Genomic DNA, 27,062 nt, shown 5'->3' with positions numbered 1-27,062 from the left:
TCTGGGAGAGTCGTCTGAAGTCCCACCTATACCTCAGGTACAGCTCACAGTGACTCTGCCGCACACCTGTCCCCCCATCCACGTACCCCCTCTCTGGCCCGCTTCACAGAGTCTCCCCTGTGATCACATTCATCTCTGCCAGAATTTGAAGTCATCATCCACCTTGCGGGGGTCCAGCCCCGATGGATCCAGGGAATTCAAAGGGTGGATGGAGTTGGCGAGGAAAACATTTATTTATTAATATAAGATTGGATTAGAAAGAAATAGTGTAGTAGGAAAATTAAGTGGAGAAGGAGGGCTGAATAACTTGGATTACACGGAAGACCAATAAAATTCCAGACAAGGAATTTGCACCATCTACGTTGGGCCACCAGCGCTCGCTTGAATGTCTAAGGGTGCCCCGCCTTAGGCTCCCTTTCGCGCGGGTCTTAACAGCCAGGGCAAGTAAGTGGACTTGGCGAGCCTCCGCGCCCCAGTTGGGAATTCAGCCTGAAATTAAAGTAAAGAGCAGAGGGAGGGAAAGGGAGAAAAGGAGAAAGAGAGAGAGAGAGACACGGGGGAAACCAGTCCAGCGACTGGCTCCATCTTCTATTGTTTAGAAGGCTTTTATACTTTTGATAAAACATGGAGATCAATGGGTAACACAAAGTTATGCAGCGTTAGCAGTCCAGACTCTTATCCAAACCAGGCTTTCCTCTCTGCAATACCTAACTGTATACACAAGTCTTAGGTGATTTACATCATCTTCCAGCCAAAAGGGCCAATCAATATTTTACAGCCTTTTTTCTGATAAGGGTTTGTCAGCCAGAAGACTTATTTGTGTTGATCTTCCCAAAGTCTGGTGCCACTCTCAGAAAGCACTAAATAAAGTTACATTCTTACATAGCAAGGACACAAGAGGAATGCAGTGATTTATAACAAAGAGAAAAGTAATTAACTCAAAAGTCTAGTGTTGCTAACATCAAAACTACTATATATCTTTTTCCAAATCCCGTTTACATTGATTAACATCCTCCCAGGTGCCTAAAAGATAAAGAATATGGAGGCCTGGCAGCAGTCATTGAGTCAACAGTGAAAACCTGTCACCAATATGATTTTTAACTCTTTAGAAAAGGCTCTGTATCTTTAAGACGCTTTTAAGCTTTGTGCCTCTCGCAGTTGGGGGGCTGTAAGCAATTCATAAGCTCTAAGAGGTCCGGGGAACCTGTTAGGCAAGCTAGAGAGCAATTGGAGGGGGTTTAACTGAAACATCCCTTTCAAATGCAGAAGGCTAAAGCCCTGAGTTGACTTTTTCCAGAGAATATCAGAAGAGTGGAAAAGCAGGCAGATTCTTATTTTTGCGGGGTGGATGCTCAGGAAATTCCAGGGGGAAAACCTGAGGTCTGATTAGCCTTGCCATCAGAGCTCTGCCGCATGACCTTGTCACGGATGGAATTCCTCACGCTGGCTCCCGGCACCACCTCTTCTCCATGTTCCTCTCCCAGACACAGCCTCCCTTTGGTTCTGTTCCCTAAATAAGGACTGACACACGTTTGCCTCTTTATCTACCTTTTAATGCGTGGTTTCAAGCCCTCAGCATATTTTTTAATATTGGAAAACATATGAAATGTTTTCTTCACTGGCCTCTTGCATTCAGATCTGATTTCTCTCCAATTTCTTTTTTTCATCCCCCAGCCCACATGGGCTTTCTGGAATGCAGACCTCATGCAAACAGATATGGCCAACTGGGTGCTGATAAATCATGGGGGAGCCAGTAATTATAGAGCGCAGCATTGAACTGGAAGGCTCCAGATTTACTGGCAAATATGCAAATGCTGACCTAGCAGAACACCCAGGCACATGGTGCTTCCTGAGTAAATACCGTTTCTGAAAGCCGTAGAAGAATATCTCACTGAAAGGGTCTTTCTTTCTGAAATATGTTTTCAGAAAGACACTGCAGCAAGACTGTTTAGTAAATGAGGGCTCTATATGTTCATGGAGGGAGTATACCTAATGGGCAAGGGCTGCCTTGCAAATCCTTGAGGTTAGGCATTTGATACAGCTTTTCTTAAACCTTACATAAGATATTTCTCTGAACTTGGAAGAGGGGATCCCAAGGAATGATGCTAAAGCTGAAACTCCAGTACTTTGGCCACCTCATGGGAAGAGTTGACTCATTGGAGAAGACTCTGATGCTGGGAGGGATTGGGGGCAGGAGGAGAAGGGGACGACAGAGGATGAGATGGCTGGATGGCATCACTGACTCGATGGACGTGAGTCTGAGTGAACTCTGGGAGTTGGTGATGGACAGGGAGGCCTGGCGTGCTGCGATTCATGGGGTCGCAAAGAGTCGGACACGACTGAGCGACTGAACTGAACTGAAGTGTGCTCCCTTAAAAGAATTTATCATGTGAGAGTAGGGTGCTTTTTGCTTTCTTATAATGTTTCTGAGCTTTACAAGATCTTTAAAAATAGAGATATTTATCTTATAATCAGGAGAAACAATAACAGAATTAATCAACACAAACTTTTAATGACAAACTATGTCCGTCTTGGTTCTTGGTTCTCACAAGCAGTCCCAGCTGGGAGAAGCCACCTGCCTGCCTCCAGAGAGGTTTGCTCTTAAGCAGGATAGAAGAAGCGCTTTCTTGGCACCTGGAGTCTCTCCTCCTCCTCCTCCCCCCACTCCTCTTCTGCCCTATTAAATCAGCGGGGTCTCCTGCAGGAAGAGAGAGCGCAGGACCAGGGCCTGTTTAAGCGGTGTTTGCATGCTAATGAGAAGATAGAACAGTGTAGCAGGAGGAATGTGCCTCTTTGTCTCAGCTGTAATAAACTTGACCTTTATCTGCAGCTCAGCCTTCCTGATGAGAGCTGCCTTGGGTGTAGGGGTGTGTGTGTGTGTGAGAGAGAAGGGGTGTGTGTGTGTGTGTGTGTGTGTGTGTGTGTGAGAGAGAGAGAGAGAGAGAGAGAAAGAGGGGGGGGGTGTATACAACTCCCTTGGACACAAAGAGGAACTAAGACAGGGGACTGTGATCTTCTGTCTGATCTTAAAGGCTGTCTTTGTCAATGGAACATGATTTGGGTTCAGGCTGCACCCCTGGGATCCATCCCCTCTCTTTTACAGGAAGGTGACCTTCCCCGGTGAAGTGAACCTCTGAATTCCTCTGAGGACAGAGTGGAAGTTGGAGACCTGCAACTCCAAGAGAGCAGTGGGGAATCTGTTTACTAACCTGTAAAGCCATGGGACTCTTCAGTTGGGCTGGAGGCCACAGCTGAGACCCGGGCAGGGGGCCTGCAGGGCGTCACCCAGGGATAGACCGGGCTTCTGAACTGTGCTCCGGTGTGCAGTGGCTCAGAAGCCAGCGGGGAGGACTGGTCTCTCTTCCGGCGGGGCGGGGAGGGGGGGGCTCTAGAGCCCTGCGGTCACTGTCATGGGGCCCCTGGGCCACACACCTTTCTTTCAGTCCTGTTTGGTTTTGCCCCGAGCGTGTGTGTCCCTAGCTGCGCGACTCCCCCCTGCCTGTTGAGTTGCAGACCTCACTCTTGCAGGGTGGTGGGTGTTCAGGCCCCCTCGGGGTGCCAAGCGTCCTGGCAGGGGTGTAAGGACACCCCTGAGTCTCCTTGGAAGAGTGGACTTGGGGGTAGGGCAGGTCTGTTGGGTCACCTGTGGGTTTATAGTTTCGACTTCACCCAGGACAGGCGTCGTGGGCTCAGCCAATGTGCTCAAATGTGCTTTCTGTCTCTGCACCCCCAGTCCTGCGGAGAACTCTGAGCCCAGGAGAGTTGTGCTCTCTCCCATGACGTCTGCAGGAAAGGGTCTACAGCTGCAGGGCAGCGTGGAGCCTGGGCTCCCACCGGCGTGGACAGCGGCCTCACTCCGTATGGCCAGACCCCGAGGGCTCTGTGGGCAGCACCCCTTTCTGGGCCGCCGTGAGGACTGTGAGACCACGGGGCAGACATGAATTCTCTTTTCCTCCTTTTCCCAAATCAAGGTACCTTTATTATCTCTGCCTGCTTTAGAATGTTGTAAGTTATCTGAGGGTTTCCTCTCTTTTCTATTTCTTGGATTATACAGGTTTGTATTTAATCCTTTACTATGGATTTTTGTTGGATTCTGATATGTAAGTCAGGGTTATTTTGTGCAGTCGTAAGCGGTCAGCAGGTAATACGGCTTCAGATTTGTGATGCGTGTCAGTGGAGGGTGCTAATGTTGGCTGGAAGGTGTGTGTGTGTGTGTGTGCATCTGAGTGCGGTGTTGTGGAGCACAAGGTGCATAACCATCGGTGACAGTCACTGTACATTCTGCCAGTCTCGCTGATGAGACCAGAGCTTGTTAGAGGAGACACACCATCTTCACCTTTGCCTTGCTCCCAACCTCAGTGGTCCCCAACACATCCCCAGGCAAATTAAACCGTCTGTGATGTCCTGAGAATGTCCCTTTTGCCCGCCACCTTCTTGCCCCTCAATCAGCATCACTGCTTCTACAAGACAAAGGAAGCCTTCACGGTCCACTGGCCAAACCCTGTCCAAGTCCTACAGTGTGGTCCATACTTCTCACTCTCCATCCACACAAGCTGCCACAGGGCCACCTCATGCCCTCAAGACTCTCCTCTCTTGCAAGATGCCCTCTTGGTGCTAAAAGAAATTTGATTTCAATCCAGCACAGGGTTTCTGAAGGAGCTCTGTCTCTCCCTTGGACATTTCTAACTTACGCTTAAGAGATCGTCACAGAGATGGGAGCTGGAATCATTTTTCTTTTTCTTTTTTTTTTTTTTTTGTCTGCGTTTCGACACTGTGAGGCATTTGCAATCACCTGGTCCAATTCCTTCATCTTGTAGATGAAGGAGACACCTTCTACTGTCTGCCCTAAGTCCCAGGCCAGGCCAAGGACAGTGACTTCGCTTGCCCTCCTGTCTAGTAACTCCTGCCCACAGGAGCTGTGTCTCCTGTTCCAGAGGTGTAACAGATCTCATCAATGTGCCTGGGAGGTGAGAGAAAATGACAACATGACCAGACGCAGTCACAGGGTCTCCACGACCACTAGGCGCTTTTCTCAGTGATAGCTGGGAGAGTGACCCTGAGTGGACCATGAGGGAAGCCTCGCTTCAGAAAATTTTTAACACCCCAAAGAGAAACCCCATCCCCATCAATCAGTCACCGCTGTGTCCCCTACCCCAGGCCCCAGCAGCTCTGCTTTCTCTATCGGTAGATTTGCCTAATCTGGTTGCTTCATGTAAGTGGAATCATACAATACGTGGGTTTTTGCATCTGGCTTCTCTCACTTCGCATAGCAGTTCCACTCTAAGATATAGGGGTGGGGCTTCCCTGGGGGCCCAGGTAAAGAATCTGCCTGCCAAAGCTGACACGCAGGTTCTATTCCAGATCTGAGAAGATCTCACAGGCTGCAGGGCAGCGAAGCCACGACTACTGAACCCCGAGTGCCTAGAGTCTGTGCTCTCCAGCAGGAGCAGATGCTGCAGCGAGACGCTCACACACGCAACCAGAGAAGAGCAGGCACAGCCGGGGGGACTCGGCACAGCCAAAAATGAGTGAACGAACAGTGAAACGCACACAAGCATATAGGGGTGATGACTGCATGGCCCGGTGAGTGAGCTGGATCCAGGCTGCTGAACTGTACCATTGACAGTGATAACATTTATGTTATATGTATTTTCCCTCAGAAATCTACTTAAGGAAACAGAGCTTTGTTTCTTGTAAATGTACCGAGTAAGTTGATTGAGAATTGACAGAAATTTTCAGGGATAGATTTGGCTGCCTACTCATCAATGAATAGATGCAATGGTTGTGAACTGAAAACCGATGGCCTTTGCTCAGCAAGGGAGATGCTTAACCTTAGAAATCTTATCCTCGTTGTCCCGTTCAAACCTGCTCTAATTCTTGGAACCATATATAGCAGAAAGTAGGTTTCAGCTCAGCTCTGGTCAAATTGCAGTGAGTACTTATTTAGTATGAGAAACAAGTAAAGCTTTACTGAATAGTTAATTCACACTCAGCTTTACATCATATTTTCTTTCTTTCTTTTTTTAATTTTTACTTTATTTTACTTTACAATACTGTATTGGTTTTGCCATACATTGACATGAATCCACCATGGGTGTACATGCGTTCCCAAACATGAACCCCCCTCCCACCTCCCTCCCCACAACATCCCTCTGGGTCATCCCCATGCACCAGCCCCAGGCATGCTGTATCCTGCATCGCACATAGACTGGTAATTCGATTCTTACATGATAGTATACATGTTTCAATGCCATTCTCCCAAATCATCCCACCCTCTCCCTCTCCCTCTGAGTCCAAAAGTCTGCTCTACACATCTGTGTCTTTTTTGCTGTCTTGCATACAGGGTCATCATTGCCATCTTTCTAAATTCCATATATATGTGTTAGTATACTGTATTGGTGTTTTTCTTTCTGGCTTACTTCACTCTGTATAATCAGCTCCAGTTTCATCCACCTCATTAGAACTGATTCAAATGTATTCTTTTTAACGGCTGAGTAATACTCCATTGTGTATATGTACCACAGCTTTCTTATCCATTCATCAGCTGATGGACATCTAGGTTGTTTCCATGTCCTGGCTATTATAAACAGTGCTGCGATGAACATTGGGGTACATGTGTCTCTTTCTATTCTGGTTTCCTCGGTGTGTATGCCCAGCAGTGGGATTGCTGGGTCATAAGGCAGTTCTATTTGCAATTTTTAAAGGAATCTCCACACTGTTCTCCATAGTGGCTATACTAGTTTGCATTCCAGGATAGATATGATCCTGGCTGAATAATCAAGAAATAGATCAATTTTAAAGGCACTGCTCTGCCTTCATAATTCCTTTTGCAAAGAAGAGGAAAATTATATTTTGTCTTGCTCTTTGTTGAATGTATATAAGCCTGAATACAGATGTCATTCTGCTGGTATCTTCAAGCTATTAGTGACAATATAAAAATCAGTGCTCTCCATGGGAGAGAAGAGGTTTGGACCACGTTACAGCTGTGCTCACAGCATATAAACATTTCAGTGATGAAAATGGAATTCAGAGCCAATAGCCCTACGTGTTAGTAAAATTCACTTTCAAAATATGCTTTTCATGTGTGAGCCATATAGACGCCAACACATGACTATATTAATAGCACACGTTTCTGGCAGGAACAAAGAGAACTTGACCTGGTTAACCTCTTTTTGGTCAATAAATATGTCAGAGCATCAGAATTATTTTGGTGATACTTGATTTTATAGTGCCTGGAACCCAAAGTGATTATTTTCAAAAAGTGCAATTAAAAGTTCAGAAAACCTGCTGAAAATCCTTTTATTGCACTTATCCAGACTTTAAAAGATCCGTTGCTCACAACAGACTCTTACGTGGTGCCGTTTCCAGTTTTTGTATCAGAACCCGGGAACGTATACAGACAGCATATTGCACTGCCTGCAGCTCACCTCCAGACTCTTGCCATCTTCTAATGGGCATTGCGATTGTTTTTGTAGAATTCATTCCTTGGAGGGAAATGCAGCTGGAAGGAGGGTTGAAAGGGGTTTGTTTAATACAAGAGGAGGTAGGTTTCAGCAACCCAGTTCCTGGTATGTGGTTCTGGAAGGCTCTCCTTCCCCTGTGTGTGCCCCTGTGAACTGCTCTCCGCCCTTCAGGATGCCACTCAGAAATCCTTCCCTTCCCTAAGTTAGATACCCCCTCTTCTTCTGCATTTGCACAGCTTGTGTTTGATGGCACCTGGTGTGTGAGGCTCCATCCCCCCAGGCAGGTATGTCTGCACACTCACCTCCACGTCCCCACTTCCAAGGCTTGGCAGGCAACCTGCCAATCAAATGTGTGAAAGAGAGTAAGTGAACGAAGGTGCCAATTTTCCTTGACACGTTAAGATCTGATGTGGCCGCGGAGGAGTGTTTTTTATGTTTTGTGACTGCCCTACATTGTCACATTTGCTCTTCCTTTTGGGGGTACAGCCCGCCCTCTAGGATAAATAAAGGTCCTGGCAGAGAGTCGCAGGAACGTCCCCTGGCTCCCTGCCCGGTGTCTTTATATTGATAGATGTGTGTTCAGTTGCTCAGTTATGCCCGACTCTTTGTGACCCCATGGACTGTAGCCCGGCAGGCTCCTCTGTCCATGGGATTTCTCACGCAAGAATACTGGAGTGGGTTGCCATTTCCTTCTCCAGGGGATCTTCTCAACCTGGGGATTGAACTCATGTCTCTTGCATTTCCTACACTGGCAAACACACATATTTATATATACATGTGTTATGATACATGTATCACAAAATATATAAAATGGTGCTGTGGTCAAATTGTGTGTGTGCATTTTGGACAGTATCAGAATTCATTTACATAAGTGAGTGTTTCTCACTTGAACTGGCTATAGCATCAGAGAAAGGTATGGCCAAGTATGACATTTTACATAACCCGTATTTTACATGGGTGCAGCCATTAAGGATGGTTATTAATGATTAAATGTTGGCAGCAAGAGATATTTCGGGGCCCTCACTGTCTGTGACATCAAGAATAAGCCAGTTGAGCTTTCCGGCCTTAATTTCCTCAGGTGAAAAGTGGCGATGGTAAAACCACCTTCCACACGATGCTGCATAAGGATTAAATAGTGCATACAGGCAACCCCTTGAATGGTGTTTCCACAGAACAAGGGACCAGCGCCTGCGTTTTGATTGCATCTTGTCAGTTATCCCAAGTGAATGACAGACCTCTGAGTTTTAGCAGCTAACGAATTTATTAACACTTCCCTGTGCATAAGGCACAATCTAATGGGAAAAAATAAAAAAGAAACTAACAAATCCACAATCATCATAGGAGTTTCTTTAAATCATATTTTTCATAAATTAATAGATGAAGTATAGACTTATTCCTATCATAAACCCAAAGAAAATCAACAATAAAAAACAAAAACCATATCTGTTATGTTTGACTACAATTCATGAATTATAAAATAGTTGCAAATGATAGACCAAAAATACACTCATTAAGACCTCCTAGTAACCCTGTGTGAAAGCCAGAATTTAATTTTAAATGAAGCCACTTTACCTTTCTGTAGTTACTTTTTAATTAAACAAATGACGCTTTATAAGAGAAGGTATTTAAATGTACACATAAATAAATTTCATGTACAAGGGGCAAGATAAGATAACATTTAGGAAATATGTCCAAACTATCAAGTATTTATGTAAAAACCTTATAACTTTTTAAAATGTGAAGTTTAAACTTCCTTAGAACTTTGATTCAGCAAGACCTGGTGTTCAGAGGTAAAGAAGCCTACTGTGGAATCTTTTTCTTTAATTTGCTTAAAGTATCTTAGTCTGTGGATGTGCTACTGACCAGACATTAACAAGCAACACTTTGCAGAGGCAGCAGCTCCCGGTGGAATTGTAGTGCCGGAAGATACAGAATAAAGTCAACACCGAGATTCACCTCTGGAAGTCAGCCAGCTTATTTCTCCTACTTCGGTAAAAACAAACACAGTTAACGGAGGGCTCATAAAAGATTCAGGTTGGTTTATACAACTACAGATGATGTCACAATGTGCAATTATTTTAATTCCAAATGTTTAAAGCATGCAAACTATAAAAGTAAGTGTTTAGTATTTAACTATTGAACACGTTTAAAAGCTATTTTCCTGGAGGAGGAAATGGCTGCTGCTGCTGCTGCTGCTAAGTCGCTTCAGTCGTGTCTGACTCTGTGCGATCCCGTAGACAGAAGCCCACCAGGCTCCCTCGTCCCACTCCAGTACTCTCGCCTGGAAAATTCCATGCCCCGTGGGCTACAGTCTCTGGGTTTCAAAGGAAAAGACAGGACTAAGCGGCTAACACATACAAAGCTGTCTTAGGGCTTCCCTGGCGGCTCAGATGGCAAAGAATCAGCCTGCAAAGCAGGAGGCCTGGGTTCAATCCCCGGGTTGGGAAGATCTCCTGGAGAAGGCAGTGCCTACCCACTCCAGTATTCTGGCCTGGAGAAGTCCACGGACAGAGGAGCATGGCAGCTACAGTGCATGGGATCGCAAAGAGTCAGACACCAGCGAGCGGCTTTCACTTTCAAAGCGATTTTCAACCGTCTCACTATTCTGCTCTTTAAAAGGAGCCGCGGGGATGATAATGCCGTCATTTGTTTCTGCTCCTCTGTCCTCCTCCATCATACAGACGGACCAACAGACGTAGCTCCATTTCAGGGCTGACCGAGAAGAGAAAGGAAGCACGCAGAAAAATAACGGTGGTGTTGCTCTAGTCCACTCTGAGGGAGAATGTGATGAATGATGTCCCCAATAAATAGATACAGAGATAATAAAAAGGTGTCCTCGTCTGTGTGGTCCTTGGAGAGTGTACGGGTCAGGAACCCAGCAGGACACAGACGGCCCATTCACGGTGACTGACCTCTTCCTGCCCGCCTCGCATCCCTTACGAGGGATGTGGGTAGGCTGAAGCCACGGGATGCAGAGATTCAGGGCCACTGCGATGGCTGAGCTGCCTGTTACCCCTTGCAGGCAAGATGGGGTACCGGGAGACCAGGCTTACGGAAGCCAGAGCAGAGAGTCCTGCAGACGGGCCACCTTGAGGGTGCTGTGTCCCTCGGTGGGGACATGCAGCCAGCACAAGCCTCCTCGCGGAGGAAATGCCAAGGGGAGCAACGCCTTCACTCTCCTCCACCCACAGACGTGCCGCCCCGGCTCCTCCCTGGCAGCCCAACAGGACGTCTGAGAACAGGGCACCCTCGGCGTGGCCCACCTCCTGGACCGGGGAGCCGGGTGGAGCAGAGACAGCAGACTGGAGGGGGCGAGGGGGAAGCCCAGTCTCACGTGATTCATCCTCGGAAGGTGGTTCTGCCAAGATTTGATGTAAAGGGAATTCCCGGGGGTAACATGCTCTAGGGACACACTTCATGGAGTGAGAAAGCTAAAATCGTCCTGGGAAAATAAATCATTAACATTTCCTCTAAATCATTCTTCATGATACTAGTTGTCTGAGTGTGGTTTTTATAGCATTTCCCTCCCTGACACTTCACAACTGAAGTTTAGAGCGAGAAATTAAATAACAGGTCTTCCACATCAAAGGGGCTTCCCAGGTGGCTCAGTGGTAAAGAATCCACCTGCCAATGCAGGAGACATGGGGTTGATCCTTGGGCTGGAAAGATCCCCTGGGGAAGGAAATGGCAACCCACTGCAGTGTTCTTGCTGGGAAACCCCATGGACAGAGGAGTGTGATGGGCTACAGTCCACGGGGTTGCAGAGAGTCAGACGTGACTGAGCTACTGAGCGCACACACACACATACACACACACATTTCACAACAACAAATGTCAGAGTTGCAGATGATGGTTTGTTTGATGGGAGGCTATTTCACTAGGTGTCTATAGCAAATAAAAATGAAGATCCTAAGTTAAATTCAAATAAACAGTGGATTTTAAAGTATAGGTATGCTCCAAACACTACTTGGTACATACTTATATTAAAAACTCTGTTTATCTGAAATTCAAATTTAACAGGACATTGATTTTTAATGTGGCAACACCACACTTCACCGCTGCAGTCAGTTTACAAGGTCACCATTTGTAAGTTTTTTTTTTTTTTTTTTCTCAAAAGGGAGCTTCAAATCCGTTCAAACATTTAAATGTGGAACAGATTCATTGTTCCAAGCTCTACAACATGGCCTGGGATAATTTCAAGGTTGGGTTTCACAAATTCTTACCTCCACTCTAGAAGAATTTTAATATGGGAAGTTTTCTGTTGTTTATTCATATATTTCTTTTGTAAATGTTAATTAATATCTCTAGTGCTAGGGGCACTTTCCCTGGTAGCTCAGCTGGTAAAGAATCTGTCTGCAATGCTGGGTCCAATCCCTGGGTTGGGAAGATCCCCTGGAGAAGGGAAAGGCTACCTACCTCAATTCTTGCCTGGAGAATTCCATGGACAGAGGAGCTTGATGGGCTACAGTCTGAGGGTTGCAAAGTGTCAGACAAAATAGTGCTAGGAATTATTCTAGATGTAGAGGACACAGCAATAAACACCAGAGATAAGACACCTGTCTCATCTATCCTGTCTCATCACAGTGCTCAGGGTCTGGCGGGAAAGACAGGTAAGAAGGAAACAACACAATTTAAAGTAGTGACCAGGAAGTCCAGTGGTGAAGACTCTGTGTTCCCAGCGCAGAGGGTGTGGGTTTGATCCCAGGTCAGGAAACTAACATCTGACATGCCACGTGGCCAAAAAGAAATAAATAATACAATTTTTTTAAAAAGCAATTAAAAAAAAACCTTGCAATGGTCAGCATATGACTATAATGAAGAAGGAAGCAAGGAAGCGAGTGGCAGATCACGGAGGCGATTTTAAGCAGATGCTCTTGGGCAGCTTCTGTGCAGAATGACCAGGGGGTGAAGATCCAGAAAAGTAGAGGGTCAGGCACAGACCGGACAGGAAAGCATCTCAGAAGAGGAAACAGCACCTGCAGTGTCCCTGAGGCCGTGAGAAGCAGGGAGAGTATGTTCAAGTGCAGTTACAAGCTAGTGTGGCTGGAGCTGAGGGAAGCGGGGATGGGGAGAGACGCCGGGGTCAGGGGCAGCCAGTTCTCTTAGACCCTCAGACCTGGTGGGGTAAGCGAGAGGCTACCGAGTGGTTTGGAGCAGAGGAACCACATGTCCTGATTCTTACAGCTGGAGTCGGGATGCTGCCTGGAGAACAGGACGGACGAGCACAAGCAGGAGAGAGGAGTTACAGGGCTGTCAAGTCCAGGTGGGAATCCAAGGCAGCTGGAACTCGGCGGGCTTCCCTGGTGGCTCAGACAGTAAAGAATCCGCCTGCAATGTGGGAGACCTGGGTTCGATCCCTGGGTGGGGAAGACCTCCTGGAGGAGGGCATGGCAACCCACTCCAGTATTCTTGCCTGGAGAATCCCATGGACAGAAGAGCCTGGAGGGCTACAATCTGTGGGGTTGCAAAGAGTCGGACACGACTGAGCGACTAAGCGCAGCACAGCAGAGGTCAGAGAGAACTTACCTGAGGTCTGTTTGAAAGGGACTGAAAGGCGGTGATGAAGCAGTTTGGCAAGGACTGAGTCATAGGGATGAGGAAATCCAGAGTTCCACAGGGAAAATGGCACATTTCTTTCTACATTTGAGATGTAATCACGTTCTAGAAAGGGTGCTGAGGGGAGAGATGGAGAGCCTGGAACTTCAGGGGGACGTGGAGGCATATGTTGGAGCCCTTGATGTGTTGACTGGAGCTTCGAGTTGGCTCTTGCCAGTTTGGTTCCCCGGGAAGCTGACTCTGAGATGGGCACAAACCTGTGGGTTTCTTAGAACAAGCTTCACCAAAAATTGATAGCTTTATGTTCACACTTTCTGATTTCCCTGTGCACTGCTCTACCTGCATTCGGTCCATCTTGTCAACCCTCTTTTTAAAGGCAAGTCTCTTCACTTGCCCACTTCACCTTGAATTCTCAAAGCCATTGCTTCTCCAGTGAACCCCACTCTTTCCATGTCATCAGTTCTCCCCTAATCACTCCTGTTGCGCTGTATTATTTTCTCTCTTCTCTCTTCCCCTTTGATCTTATGCCTGTTTTCAACTGCTGTCCCATATTTCAGCTTCCCTTTATGCCCAAACATTCTCTTAAATCAATTTTTCTAGAGTTTAGTTGCTTTGCGATGTTGCGTAAGTTTCTGCTGCACAGCAAAGTGGATCAGCCACAGTTGCACATATATTGCTTCCACTTGGGATTTCCCTCCCATTTAGAATACCACAGTGCATCAAGTGGAGCTCCCTGGGTATACAGTATGTTCTCAGTAGTTATCTATGTTATACTTAGTATCCATGTACCTGGAGGCCTCAGACGGTAAAGAATCCGCCTGCAACACAGCAGACCTGCGTTCAATCCCTGGGTTGGGAAGACCCCCTGGAGGAAGGCTTGGCAACCCGCTCCAGAATTCTTGATGGAGAATCCCCATGGACAGAGGAGCCTGGTGGGCTACAGTCCACGGGGCTGCAAAGAGTCGGACACGACTGAGCGGCTAAGCACCTCCATAGTGTATATGTGTCAATATGCCTAAACTTTTTAAAGAGGCATCTGCTCCTCACCTCAATAAGACTCTCATTCTACACCCAAAGGAGCTTCTGCTTGTCCCACTATACCCAGACTGCAGTGTTCAAGGCCATTTGCAAGTTCTCTGCTAGACCCATGGACGGCCTTGTCCTCAACTTATGGGGCGTCTCAGTATTGCTAGAGATAGCTGAAGACCAGACATTGATTCAGTGCTCTCTTGACTACAGTAAGGTCACTCCCCGGGGTCCCTTCTGCTTCAAAGCCACCCCGTCCATGTCTCCTTGCCTCATACCCATTTTCCACTTTGCCTTTTTTGTGTTTTCCAGCCTTTGCCCTGCCAGGTACTTGCCTTTCATTGTATTGTTTATTCCCATGGACTTAAATATTATTTGTAGATGGATGCTTTCAATTTGTAACTCTCCATTCTAGCCCTTTCCTCTCATGTTTTTGACACCTCCTTGTGAATTTCTCCCAGGTATCTCATTCCCCCCATGTTTTCTCTCCAAATTTCCACGTTTCTGGAAATCACACAACTGCAAACCATTGCTTATTTCGGATCCCCTTCCCCCCTCAGTTTCCCATCTACAATGGTCACCAAATGCCATCAGTTTCCTTTCATACTGTATCTCAAATCTTCCCACTTCTCTGAATCTTCCGCTTTCACACTTGGTCATTGACAAAATCTCCTGTATCTTCTGTGGCTTTCTTTTTGCTCCCTTCAATATATTTTTCATATACCAGACAAGCTTTCTGAAATATACATCAGATCATTTCACTCACCTGCTTAAGGCTTTTCAAAGGCTTCATAGTGTGCCTTAGAATAAAATAACCTCCCTGAAGGAATTTGGGTGAATTGATCCCTACCTGTCCTTCCTATGGGCTTCCATGACAGCTCAGTTGATAAAGAATCCACCTGCAATGCAGGGGACTCTGGTTCGATCCGTAGGTCGGGAAGATCCACTGGAGAAGGGATAAGCTACTCACTCCGGCATTCTTGAGCTTCCCCTGTGGCTCAGCTGGGAAAGAATCCTCCTGCAATGCAGGAGACCTGGGTTTGGTCCTTGAGTTGGGAAGATCCCCAGGAGAAGGGAAAGGCTACCCACTCCAGTATTCTGGCCTGGAGAATTCCATGGACTGCGTAGTCCATGGGGTCTCAAAGACTCAGACACGACTGAGTGACTTTCACTGCCTCTCCTATTTCATTTTCTCTCCTCCTCCCTCATTGTCTCACATCCTGCTCATCTTTTCTCAGTTCCTGGTTCTTCTTGCATTCCTGCTTGACCCACAGCCTTCTGTTGTATCTCCAGAACTCCACGCAGCCCCTACTTTATCTTTTGAATTGCTATTTCCTTACTATTCCTCAAGTCCCCACTTAAAAGTAATTTCCTCAAAAAAGTCTTCCCAGCCCCTTTCCCTTAGAGAATACCCCTATTTGATTTGAATTCTCATTCTCACACTTAACATAGCTGGTTCCAAGCCTGCCTCTTCCTCCAGTTCATGAGGGGATCTCACCTGTTATGTTCTCCCTTGGGCTCATTGGTCTTGTAGGACAAAACGAAATCCAAGAGAATAAGAGGCTTATTGGAACAATGGACTGGTTTCAAATTTGGAATGTCTTCCCTGAAGCTTAAACGGTAAACGATCTGCCTACGGTGCAGGAGACCCAGGTTCAATCCCTGGGTCAGGAAGATCCCCTGGAGAAGGGAATGGCAGTCCACTCCAGTATTCTTACCTGGAGAATCCCATGGACAGAGGAGCCTGGCCAGCTCTAGTTGGTGGGATCACAGAGTCGGACACCACTGAGCAATTGAACAATGATGATAGGATAGGCCATCAGAGAACGAGAAGGATTGCTGTCATGGTACCTGAATTTACATCAAGACATCCAGAAAGCAGAGCATAGCATTCAGCAAAAGATGAGTAGGCAAGTACAAAGACAATATTTTAGATCTGTGGTGTTCTCTGTCCCTTGTGTGTGATCAAGTGCGGTCATCAAAAGATTCAAACATATGCGCGAAACAGGAAAATCATTAAGTGATCATTCTTTCAGGTAGTTATCACAAAATCATGCATGAATGCACATATACAAACATTCATGAGAATGCGTGTGTGCACGCTAGGTTGTCTCACTTGTCCCTGACTCTTTTTGATGCCATGGACTGTACCTCACCGGGCTCCTCTGTCCATGGGATTCTCCAGGCAAGAACAAACCGAGTCTCTTACATCGCCTGCACTGGCAAGCATGTTGTTTACCCCTAGCACCACGCGGGGAGCCCTTACATGAGTATACATATATATAGACACGTGCAAGCAATAACCACACAATATTGTCACATTGCAGAGTTGCTTATAGAATGATTGCTTTTCTAAATGACCTACAGGCTCTTCAGAAAATATCCTATTTATAATTCTGTTTATTCCCAGAACCCATGTTTCCCAGCTGCCTCCTGTGTGCCAGGCACTGGAAACACGTCACTCAACAACAACAAATGACACCCAGCTGTTGTGTCAGGTGTTGAGAGACGCCAGGAAGAGTAAAGAGAGGCCAGGCGCCCTCTAACAGGTGCATACGCATATGTGGGGCGGGGCGCACAGCAGGTGCAAAGAAGCAGGTGCAACAGCTCTGGGGCAGGGGTGGGCCCGGCAGAGAACACAAGGACCACGTGCCTGCAGGAGGGGGCGGGTATAGAGGGGCAGCGGGGCAGGCCACGTGCGCACCTTCGGGGCCAAACTCAGGGCTTTGGTTTTCCCCTGAGTGGGAGGGAAGCCTCCGGGCGTGTCGAGAGGAATGGTGTGATCTGACCCCCAGTTCTTGGGGGTGATTCTGACTCCGCGTTGAGAACCTGTGGTCATGCAGGTGTGGACGCAGAGGAGCGGGCAGGGCCACAGAAGTGACCTGCTGGGAATGGTGGAGATGTGGTCAGAGGGCAGCGGGAGGCGTGGTGACCACCGCCCGAGTCCAGAGGTACTTGGTATCCGGGACATTACTACTCGCTGATGGGCTGGGTGTGGGCATGAGAGAAACAGAGGTGTCTGGTCCGTCACGTTTGGCCCGAACAACTGAAGAGTGGAGTTCCCATCTGCAGACGTGGAGAGAGTCAGTCATCTGGGCGGCCTTGGAGATACTGATGCTGCTGTGGCCGTTTCTATTGGAAAGAATTTCAGCATTGACAGGATGCTGCAGTTGGTAAAAAAGCCAACCTGCAATGCGGAGTCCCTAATTTTATTCCTGGGTCGGGAAGATCCACTGGAGAAGGGGTAGGCTACCCACTCCAGTATTCGTGAGTTTCCCTGGTGGCTCAGCTGGTAAAGAATCCACCTGCAATGCAGAAGACCTGGGTTCAACCCCTGGGTTGGGAAGATCCCTTGCAGAAGGGAAAGGCTACCTACTCTGGTGTTCTGGCCCAAGAACTATACAGTCCATGGGGTTGCAAAAAGTCAGACACAAGAGTGACTCTTACTTCATGTGAAAAACTGACAGAGGCAGCTTGTCCTTTCTATAATCCCCCAGGGCCATTTTGTACTTTTTCACATAGAGCAGTTATGAGAAGGACATCTTGGATATTGTTCTCAGGTCCCTCCGCAGCCTGAGTGCCATTCCAGCAGTTGGAAATTCTCAACGTGCCGTGTTGCAATTATGAGTCAACGTGCTCCAAGGAGATCTTCCCTGGTGCCTCAGGTGGTAAAGAATCCACCTGCAATGCAGGAGACCCTGGTTTGATCCCTGGGGTCAGGAAGGTTCCGTGAAGAAGGGAATGGTTACCTCCTCCAGTATTCTTACCTGGAGAATCCCATGGACAGAGAAGCTGGAGGGTTACCCTTCATGGAGTTGCAAAGAGTCAGGCACGACTGGGCTACTAACACTTTCATGCTCCAGGGATGTAACACATCCTGTTTTGTTTGGTGGAGGGAATATAGTTTATACCTAAGGTGATCCCTTTTGTGTGTTTTGAAAACAGTCATGCCCTGGATCCTCCTCACTGTCTACTTTCTTGGCTTTTGACTAAAAAATGTCTCTTTATAGATAGTAATATGCTTTTTGAGGTCTCCAGTCTTGCAAATGGCCAGGAGTCAGCCGTCTAAGCCTGAGGGGCTGAGGTAACCACTCCTTCTCTTTATTTATTTATTTTTTTTTTGGAAACCCTGTAGATGCCAGGATTTGTCTGTACATGGATGCCTTATTCACTGTTCTTCCAGCCTGACCTGCAGGGCGGCAGGTGGGTTGAGGTCTTCTGTTCTCTGTAACCTTGATAATTCTCCAGATTAATATCACACTTAAGAAAAATATATTTCTACTATCTGTGTGCATGCTTGCTCAGTCAGTCATGCCTGACTCTTTGCGACCCCATGGACTGTAGCCTACCAGGCTCCTCTGCCCATGAAAATTTCCTACACCAGAGCATCTTCCTGACCCAGGAAGTGAACCCAAGTCCCTGCCTCTCCTCCATCGACAGGTGGATTCTTTACCACTCCACCACCTGGGAAGTTCATTATCCACAGTGCTGGTAATTTTCCAGATTGATATCACACTGAAGAAAAGCATGTTTCTACTATCTGCATTTCCAGCCAAATCCTTTGCAAATATTTTGTGATTTTTCTTCCCCCCACCAAAAAACATTCTTAACATGAAATCCATCTTTGTAGGACTCATGCTCCCATCGAACCCCAAGAGAACCCTGACCATGTGCTCTATTGATTTTCTTAAAACATCTGTATTAGCCAGACTGTGAATCATGGCATCATTCTGGGATCAAGGTCATCAGTGGCAGCCCAGGTGAAGATGAGGAATGGGATTACAAAAGGGTGTTGCGTCTCACGTAACACCTCCAGCCAAGTCTGTTCCAAGTTTCCAGTGGGCACACGGGGTATTGATCCAAAGCTGCCACCTGCTACTTAGCCACGTAGAGAGGCAGAAGCTTAATCTATCAGATGTTATTTTCCGCTGAGTCTCAGGTGGTAACCCAGGATCGATATCCTTAAATCCAGAATCTCTGTATTAAGTCAGAGCAGGGCCATTTATCACCATTCTGGTCCTTTCTTCTCATCAGCATCCGGAAGCAGGTCCAGCACTCCCTACCGCGTGGCCCTAAATAGTTCCTCGCATTATCCTCCTTAAATACATTCTCTCTGAACTGTACAGAGTCTGGAACTGGCTTCCATTAAAGCCTATTTTCCAAAGCACTTTGACTATTTGAAGAGATTAACTATTAAGAAGTGACAGAGTGGCACGTGCATTGAGAACTGGATAAACGTCAATCAACACAAAGCGAAGGAAGTGCCAGTTCCACAGCAATGGAAAAGTGAGGGTTAGTGGCTTCAGTCACGTCTGATTCCTTGTGACCCCGTGGACCAACAGGCCTCTCTGTTCGTGGAATTCTCCAGGTAAGAACACTGGCGAGGGTTGCCATTTTCTTCCCCAGGATCGAGCCCAGGTTTCCTGCATTGGCAGGTGGATCCTTTTATTTTTTTAACAATAAAAGTTGTGCTCAGTTATTTTAGTCGTGTCCGACTCTTTGCAACCCTGTGGACTCTAGCCTGCCAGGCTCCTTTGTCCGTGGCAAGAACACTGCAGTGGGTTGCCATGTCCTTTTCCAGGGGATCTTCCTGACCCAGGGATTCAGCTCTTGTGTCTCCTGCATCGCAGGCAGACTCTTTACCCACTGAGCCACCTGGGAAATCCAAGGTTAAAGTAGTGACAGTGAAGTCTCTCAGTCGTGTCCAACTCTTTGCGACTCGTGGACTGTAGTCCACCAAGCTCCTCCGTCCATGGGATTCTCCAGGCAAGAATACTGGAGTGGGTTGCCATTTCCTTCTCCAAGTAAAAGTTATTGTTTATTAAAAAATACAGCTAGTTTTTAAAACCACACACAAAACAATATGTGGTACATAATATGCAAAATAGTAACATCATTCAAAATGTGTTTGAACCTAGCTTTCTTAAAATGATTCTCAAACTGTTAGATTGTGTATGTATTTCCAATTGATTTTTTAAAATCTATTTATTGTTTTTAATTGAAGGATAGTTGCTTTACAGAGTTTTGTTGTTTTCCGTCAAGCGTCAACACGTATCAGCCATCGGAATCCGTGTGTCCTGGCCGGTGGGTTCTTTACCGTCTGAGCCACCAGAGAAGCCCGACAGCGATGGAGATAGGACCAGCAGCAGGAAACCAACAGCCACGGGGACATTCAACACATATTGACGGCAGTGGGGCAGGATTGGCACTGAATATCTCAGGAAGAAACCCATTTACCTAAAAAATTGTTTTTAAGTTTTGATAGTTTGCAGTGAATGATGTCAGACTCTTGATCTCTGAAGAAGAAGATTTAGCTTTGGGACCAGGGACCAGGCTTGATCGCTGAAGAGCTTTTGTGTAGCAGAGTTTTGTTAAAGTATGAAAGGGACAGGGAAAGCTTCTGACACAGACATCAGAAGGGGGGTGAAGAGTGCCCCCCTTGCTAGTGTTAGCAAGGGAGTTAAATGTTAAAAAAAAAAAGAATTAAATTAGTTATTACAATAAATCAAAAGAATGTCTTGAGGTTTTCAGGAAGGAGAAGCTGTCCTCAAGCAAGATACATTGTTGTTATACAACCCCTAGCACAGAGTTTAAACCGATTTGTTTGTTGTGTGAACATCAGTTTCCGGCTTAAAGAAAAAAAAAAAAAAAACCATTTTATATGACTAAGACTAAGGACATGAAACAACAGACTGGTTCCAAATAGGAAAAGGAGTACGTCAAGGCTGTATGTTGTCACCCTGCTTATTTAACTTCTATGCAGAGTACATCATGAGAAACGCTGGGCTGGAAGAAGCAGAAGCTGGAATCAAGATTGCCGGGAGAAATATCAGTAACTGCAGATATGCAGATGACACCACCCTTATGGCAGAAAGTGAAGAGGAGCTAAAAGGCCTCTTGAAGAAAGTGAAAGAGGAGAGTGAAAAAGTTGGCTTAAAGCTCAACATTCAGAAAATGAAGATCATGGCATCTGGTCCCATCACTTCATGGGAAATAGATGGGGAAACAGTGGAAACAGTGTCAGACTTTATTTTTGGGGGCTCCAAAATCACTGCAGATGGTGATTGCAGCCATGAAATTAAAAGACGCTTACTCCTTGGAAGGAAAGTTATGACCAACCTAGATAACATTAAAAAGCAGAGACATTACTTTGCCAACAAAGGGCTATGGTTTCTCCAGTGGTCATGTATGGATGTGAGAGTTGGACTGTGAAGAAGGCTGAGTGCTGAAGAATTGATGCTTTTGAACTGTGTTGTTGGAAAAGACTCTTGAGAGTCCCTTGGACTGCAAGGAAATCCAACCAGTCCATTCTAAAGGAGACCAGTCCTGGGTGTTCATTGGAAGGACTGATGCTGAAGCTGAAACTCCAGTACTTTGGCCACCTCATGCGAAGAGATAACTCATTGGGAAAGACTCTGATGCTGAGAGGGATTGGGGGCAGGAGGAGAAGGGGACGACAGGATGAGATGGCTGGACGGTATCACCGACTTGATGGGCATGAGTTTGAGTGAACTCTGCGAGTTGATGATGGACAGGGAGGCCTGGTGTGCTGCAATTCATGGGGTCGCAAAGAGTCGGACAGGACTGAGCGACTGAACTAAACTGAACTGAAGGAATGTAGAGAAAAAATAAATAAATATTTGTCCTTTTCTCCTCCTCAAGAACCCCAGACCCCTCTCTCCTCGGGGACCCCTCAGCTTCTTATCAACCTGTCCAGGAACTGATGCTCAGCTTCTTGACCTGACGCTCTAAGGGGGTTGGGGGCACTCAGTGGATTGCTGAGCATTTGTAGCGGTTCTCATATCAAACTAACAGTTTCATGTGAAATTCAGAGGGTGCTGTTAGAGGTTGCTTTTGCATGGCCTTTTGCTGAAAATCAAGTTCAGTCTGAAGGGGCTTCGATCATGTCTGTATTACAGGGAAACAGCTCGTTGGCTTCTTTTATAGTTTTGTGGAGCTTCAACTTCATTGAAAATTTCTTGGGAAATTTTAAGTTCTAAATAAAATAACAGAAAGCATTGTTTTATACTAAATTATACCAACTGTTTTATGAGATAGAGTGCAAGATTTCATCAGTTTACATCAGTGTTGGAGCACGTCCTACAGGCTGTAAAGATGGAGCTTTACTAAACCCACTCTTACCCTTTCTAACTGGGAATGTGACTCATTAGAAGGGTCTTCCTACTTTTCAAAATATCTCAGTGTTTTGATAAAGATTCAAAGGGAACTTAAGAGCCTTGGACCTGTACTGTACGTGGCCCACAAGCATACAGTTCCTGTCTGTGATCTGAGTTACTGGAAATCACAGAGCTAATGTGGGTGTAGATCATGCCAGGTGACTAGGATCTGTCCTAGTCACCATACTCAGTTCCTCCGCTGGGTGTTCTCGTAAGCTAAAGACACAGGTTCGCTTCCATTTTTAACCATGAGGAAGCGGAGGCATGAAAAAGTTCCAGAATGTCTTAGGGTCACCCTGCTGATGAGTGACACGGTTGGATTGTAGCACAAATGCCTCTCTCCACCTTGGGGCATCCCAGGGGCTCAGCAGGAAAGAGCCCACATGCAATGAAGGAGACGCAGGAAATGTGGGTTCCTTCCCTGGGTCGGGAAGATCCCCCTGAGGTAGGCATGGCAACCTGCTCCAGTATTCTTTCCTGGAGAATCCCACGGACAGAGGAGCCTGGTAGGTTGCAGTCTGTAGGGTCGCAAGAGCTGGGCATGACTGAGCACTCTCCACCACAGCACAGACTTTATAAAATTTAATTTGTACTTTGCCTTTTTATTTTTGATAAAATAATGATAAATACCATTAAGTCCAGCGTGTTTTTACTCTTTCCTGTAAGATAGTGCATCTTTAACAACGAGAAACAATGAGAAAGTTGTCATGGAAATTCCAGAGGTAGCCAGCTAGGATGTTTAGGCTCTATTTCAAGGAGTCCAGCTGGGGTTTTGTTCGTTTCCCTAACAAAGGTTTCACTCAGGGCCTCTTCTGCTGCTGGATGGAGGGTAAGGTAGGTGAGGAATTTAGCAGAATTGGGGTCTCCAGATGTCCGGAATCCAAGTGACTCAGCAGATGTCTATTATTATGGTTGTGGCCCTGACGTGCTTTCACAGTGATGATGATAACAGCAGGGCATGACCAACACTCACTATAACTTCAGCAGCACCTGCTACAGACCCAGTGTTTCTCTAGATCATTTCATTTAAACTCACGCAACCCACTAAGGAGAGCCAAACACTGCCTGTTTGAATACCAGCTTCAGGGCTAAGGCTCCTAATTCTCCGGTTATGCTGTTTCCAAGGAAAAAGCAGGAAGAGAAGTTCTTGGATGGAGCGTGGGTTCCTGCAAGTTGAGGGTGGGTGGAATGTGTGCTTTCATTCAGCAGGCTTCAGGTGATACTGACTGAGGTGCTTCTGTGAGCAGTGTGTGCTACAGTCTGTAGCTGTATACACTTCGCCTGGGGAACCTGAAAGGAAATCACCGGGGAGGGCGGTCAGTCCCCACTGAGAGGTGCAGGGAAATATCTGCAGAGGGCAAAGCCAAGAAGTTGGAATTAAAGACGGAGGAGGAGAATGGGTGGAGAAGGGCAGCATCTTTCTCCCAGCAGGCAAGTAGCCAGGTTGTTGTGGTTCTGTCGCTCAGTCGTGTCTGAGTCTTTGCAACTCCATGCACGCAGCACAGCAGGCTTCTCTGTCCTTCACCATCTCCTGAGCTTGCTCAAACTCGTGTCCATCGAGCCAGCCAACCATCTCTTCCTCTGTCGTCCCCTTTTCCTCCTGCCCCGAATCCCTCCCAGCATCGGGGTCTTTTCCAGTGAGTCAACTCTTCGCATCAGGTGGCCAAAGTACTGGAGCTTCTGCTTCAGCATCAGTCCTTCTAATGAACACCCAGGACTGATCTCCTTTAGGATGGACTGGTTGGATCTCCTTGCAGTCCAAGGGATTCTCCAGAGTCTTCTCCAACACCACAGTTCAAAAGCATCAATTCTTCAGCATTCAGCTGTCTCTATGGTCCAACTCTCACATCCACACATGACCCCTGGAAAAACCAGTAGCTAGGTAAAAGCAGAGAGACGGGGGCAGGGGCCAGGTGGCAAGAAATCACACAACTTGTAAACAGTGGGGATCCAAGTGTAGACAAAGGAAAGCTGGGGCCTCTAGACTGACAGGAAACCACGCATTTTGGTGAGAAGGATCTGAGGAGCAAAGAAAGGTGGGGAAAGGGGGTCTGCACTGCTGGGAAATGTGGCCTTGTGCTCCTTGCGCTGTCATTGAGATAAGGTTACACAGAGGAGGAGGCATTGGCACCCGACTCAGCACTCTCGCCTGGAAAATCCCATGGACGGAGGAGCCTGGTGGGCTGCAGTCCGTGGGGTCGCTAAGAGTCGGACACAACTGAGCGGCTTCACTTTCACTTTTCACTTTCATGCATTAGAGAAGGACATGGCAACCCACTCCAGTGTTCTTGCCTGGAGAATCCCAGGGACAGGGGAGCCTGGTGGGCTGCCGTCTATGGGGTCGCACAGAGTTGGACACGACTGAAACGAGGCAGCAGCAGCAGCAGCATACAGAGAAGTATTCATGCTGCACTGAGGCCTGTGGCACTTCTGATCTAAGCTAAAGAAGGGCAAAAATCCCCCTTCCCCTTGGGAAGATGGAACTGGGAAGAAAATCAGGGAAGAGGACCCCTAAACTCCTGCATTCCCAGCGAATATCCCACCCCTACATTTGCACGCGCCTTGCGTCAGGCTTGTCAAAAAAGCCCCGGGTGGACCTGTGGGCCCTCACCCGCCGGCCCACTCTCCATCTGAGCACATGTCCTTGCTTAAATAAGTTCTCACTTCCCTTTCTTAACCTTTCGGCTTCGCCTCCAAATTCTTGACCGATGAAGAAAGAACCTCAGATTCACCAACAACACCTTCAGGAGTGTTGCCGTGAAAAAGAAAAAAAGAGGGTTGAGTTTTCCCCTTTCCCTTTCCTGAGAAGAGAGAAGATGAAGAGAACAGTCAGCAGGCCTGAACACTCCCGGTATTTTCACTTTAACTTCTCCTAACTCTGCATGTCTGTAATTAAGCTTGCTTTTCTGCCCCCTAACTCGGCAGGAGCTACAATTCACATTTTTTCCCTCTGCCTCTATGCTAAATACATCCCCGTCTGGTGCTTACCCCTGCAACACCCTTCCCTCGCTGTTATACATCAGAAAGAAGGCCGAAGGGCCACTGAACCGCCAGACGCAGTTGCTGGGTGACTGATGCCAGTGTGTGACCATCTTTGAAACAATGCAAGGGGAAGAAATAAAGATCCTGTTGCCTTTGCCTCTCGTCACCAGCTCCTGACTGCGAGCCCGGGCCTTCTATAAGCCCCTAGACTCCTCACACAGAGGGGCACGGTTCCTGAAGTGGGCGCCTACTGTGTTCCGCTCTCTGCCAGCTGGGAATGAAAGCCACCATTCTATTTTCTCCAAACTCTGTTTCCATACTTTTTAATTCAGCTTCCATAGGCAGAGAAGACCAAGATTTTGGCCACACACAAGAGGAAAGGAAAATTAAAGGCACAGAAATGGGGGGAAAAGCAATTTTGCTTCAATAAAGCAATGTCGACTAGAACGGAACCCTCTTTAAGTCAACTAAAATACAATTATTTTAACTCAAGATTTAAAACTAAAAGAGATTGCACAGAGGGTTAGAAAGAACCAAATATAGATTTGGTTATTGCAAAGGTTAAGCACATAGAATTAATGGCTGTGGCATGGAAAAGAGTCCCCTTATGGAAAGGGCAGAATGAAAAAAAGCTTCCGAACAATGTTCTTAACCCTACTGTGTGGAGTTTTGCATAAATGTTGCTGGGTGGCCACCACCTTTTGCTGTAAAATTTGCTGTTTATCCACTCTGCTGCAGAAGTGCCTCCACAGAATGTGTTTCTCACCAGGGTTTTAAAATATTTACATCTGCTGATTAATAATGCATAGCTGGCATTCAGGACCTCAGAGTCATGAATAATTGACATGTTCATTTAAGATTTGCAACTGTTCTGTATAATGATGAAGTGTGCCAATCGAAGTTTCCCCAGTGCTTCCCATAAGGAAAATTTACAGTAAAATCAAGCTTTCCTTCTGTTTTAGAGAGGCTAAAAATACGGACTCTAAGCAAATAAGGCAGGAAAACAATTGCCTGGGCCAGATGTTCTCTGTTAAGAACTGGGCAGCACAGTGCTCGCAGCCACCAGAGAAAATGGATTTTTTTTTTTTTTTTTGACTGCAGGTTTAGTTGAAGGAATGGGACTTGGGATTCTGGTCAAACGCCACCCTGCCTCTTCATCCTACTGAAGTTATTTAGGAGTAGTCTGAAATGCAAGCGAGCATGTGTGTGGTTATGTGTGTGTGTGTGTGTGTGTGTTTCCAACCACTATCAGTCTAATTATTATGACAATGGTTTCAGAGAAGAAAATTGGTTAAAAAAAAAAAAAGCAATGGGAAGCTAGTATAAGGTTTTGTCTGGTAGCCGTCTTCACTGAATGAACAACAAACCCCAAAATGTTCATTTCCAGCCACACTTCTTTCAAGAACTGAGTGCTTGTTATTGGCAGTTTAACATCGAAAGTTTTCTTTTAAGATTTTTTGATGTGGATCATTTTATTTAAAATCTTTATTGAATTTTTTAAGATGTTGCGTCTGTTTTATGTTATAGCTTTTTGGCCTCAAGGCACGTGTGATCTTAGCTCCTCGACCACTGGAAGGCAGTCTTAACCACCGGACCGCTGGAGAAGTCCCTAAAATAATTCTTTACTTTCAGAAAAGAAATGTCAAATCTGACAGTTTTAGAAGATTTATTAAAAAAAAAAAAAAGAACAATACTGAGTGTAACTTTTCACTACATTTTCCTCTTCCCCTGGCAATTCAGCCTGGGGGTTCACTTAATAATCCCCTGCATGGGTCATTAGCCACAAGCCACATCATGGAAAAGGCATAATCTTGTATTTATTTTTCTAATTTTACACAAAGATCCTCCTAATTCTCTC

This window comes from Capricornis sumatraensis, chromosome 18 (assembly GCF_032405125.1).
Source record: "Capricornis sumatraensis isolate serow.1 chromosome 18, serow.2, whole genome shotgun sequence".
Taxonomy (NCBI): domain Eukaryota; kingdom Metazoa; phylum Chordata; class Mammalia; order Artiodactyla; family Bovidae; genus Capricornis; species Capricornis sumatraensis.
Note: the sequence above shows the minus strand (reverse complement) of the source record.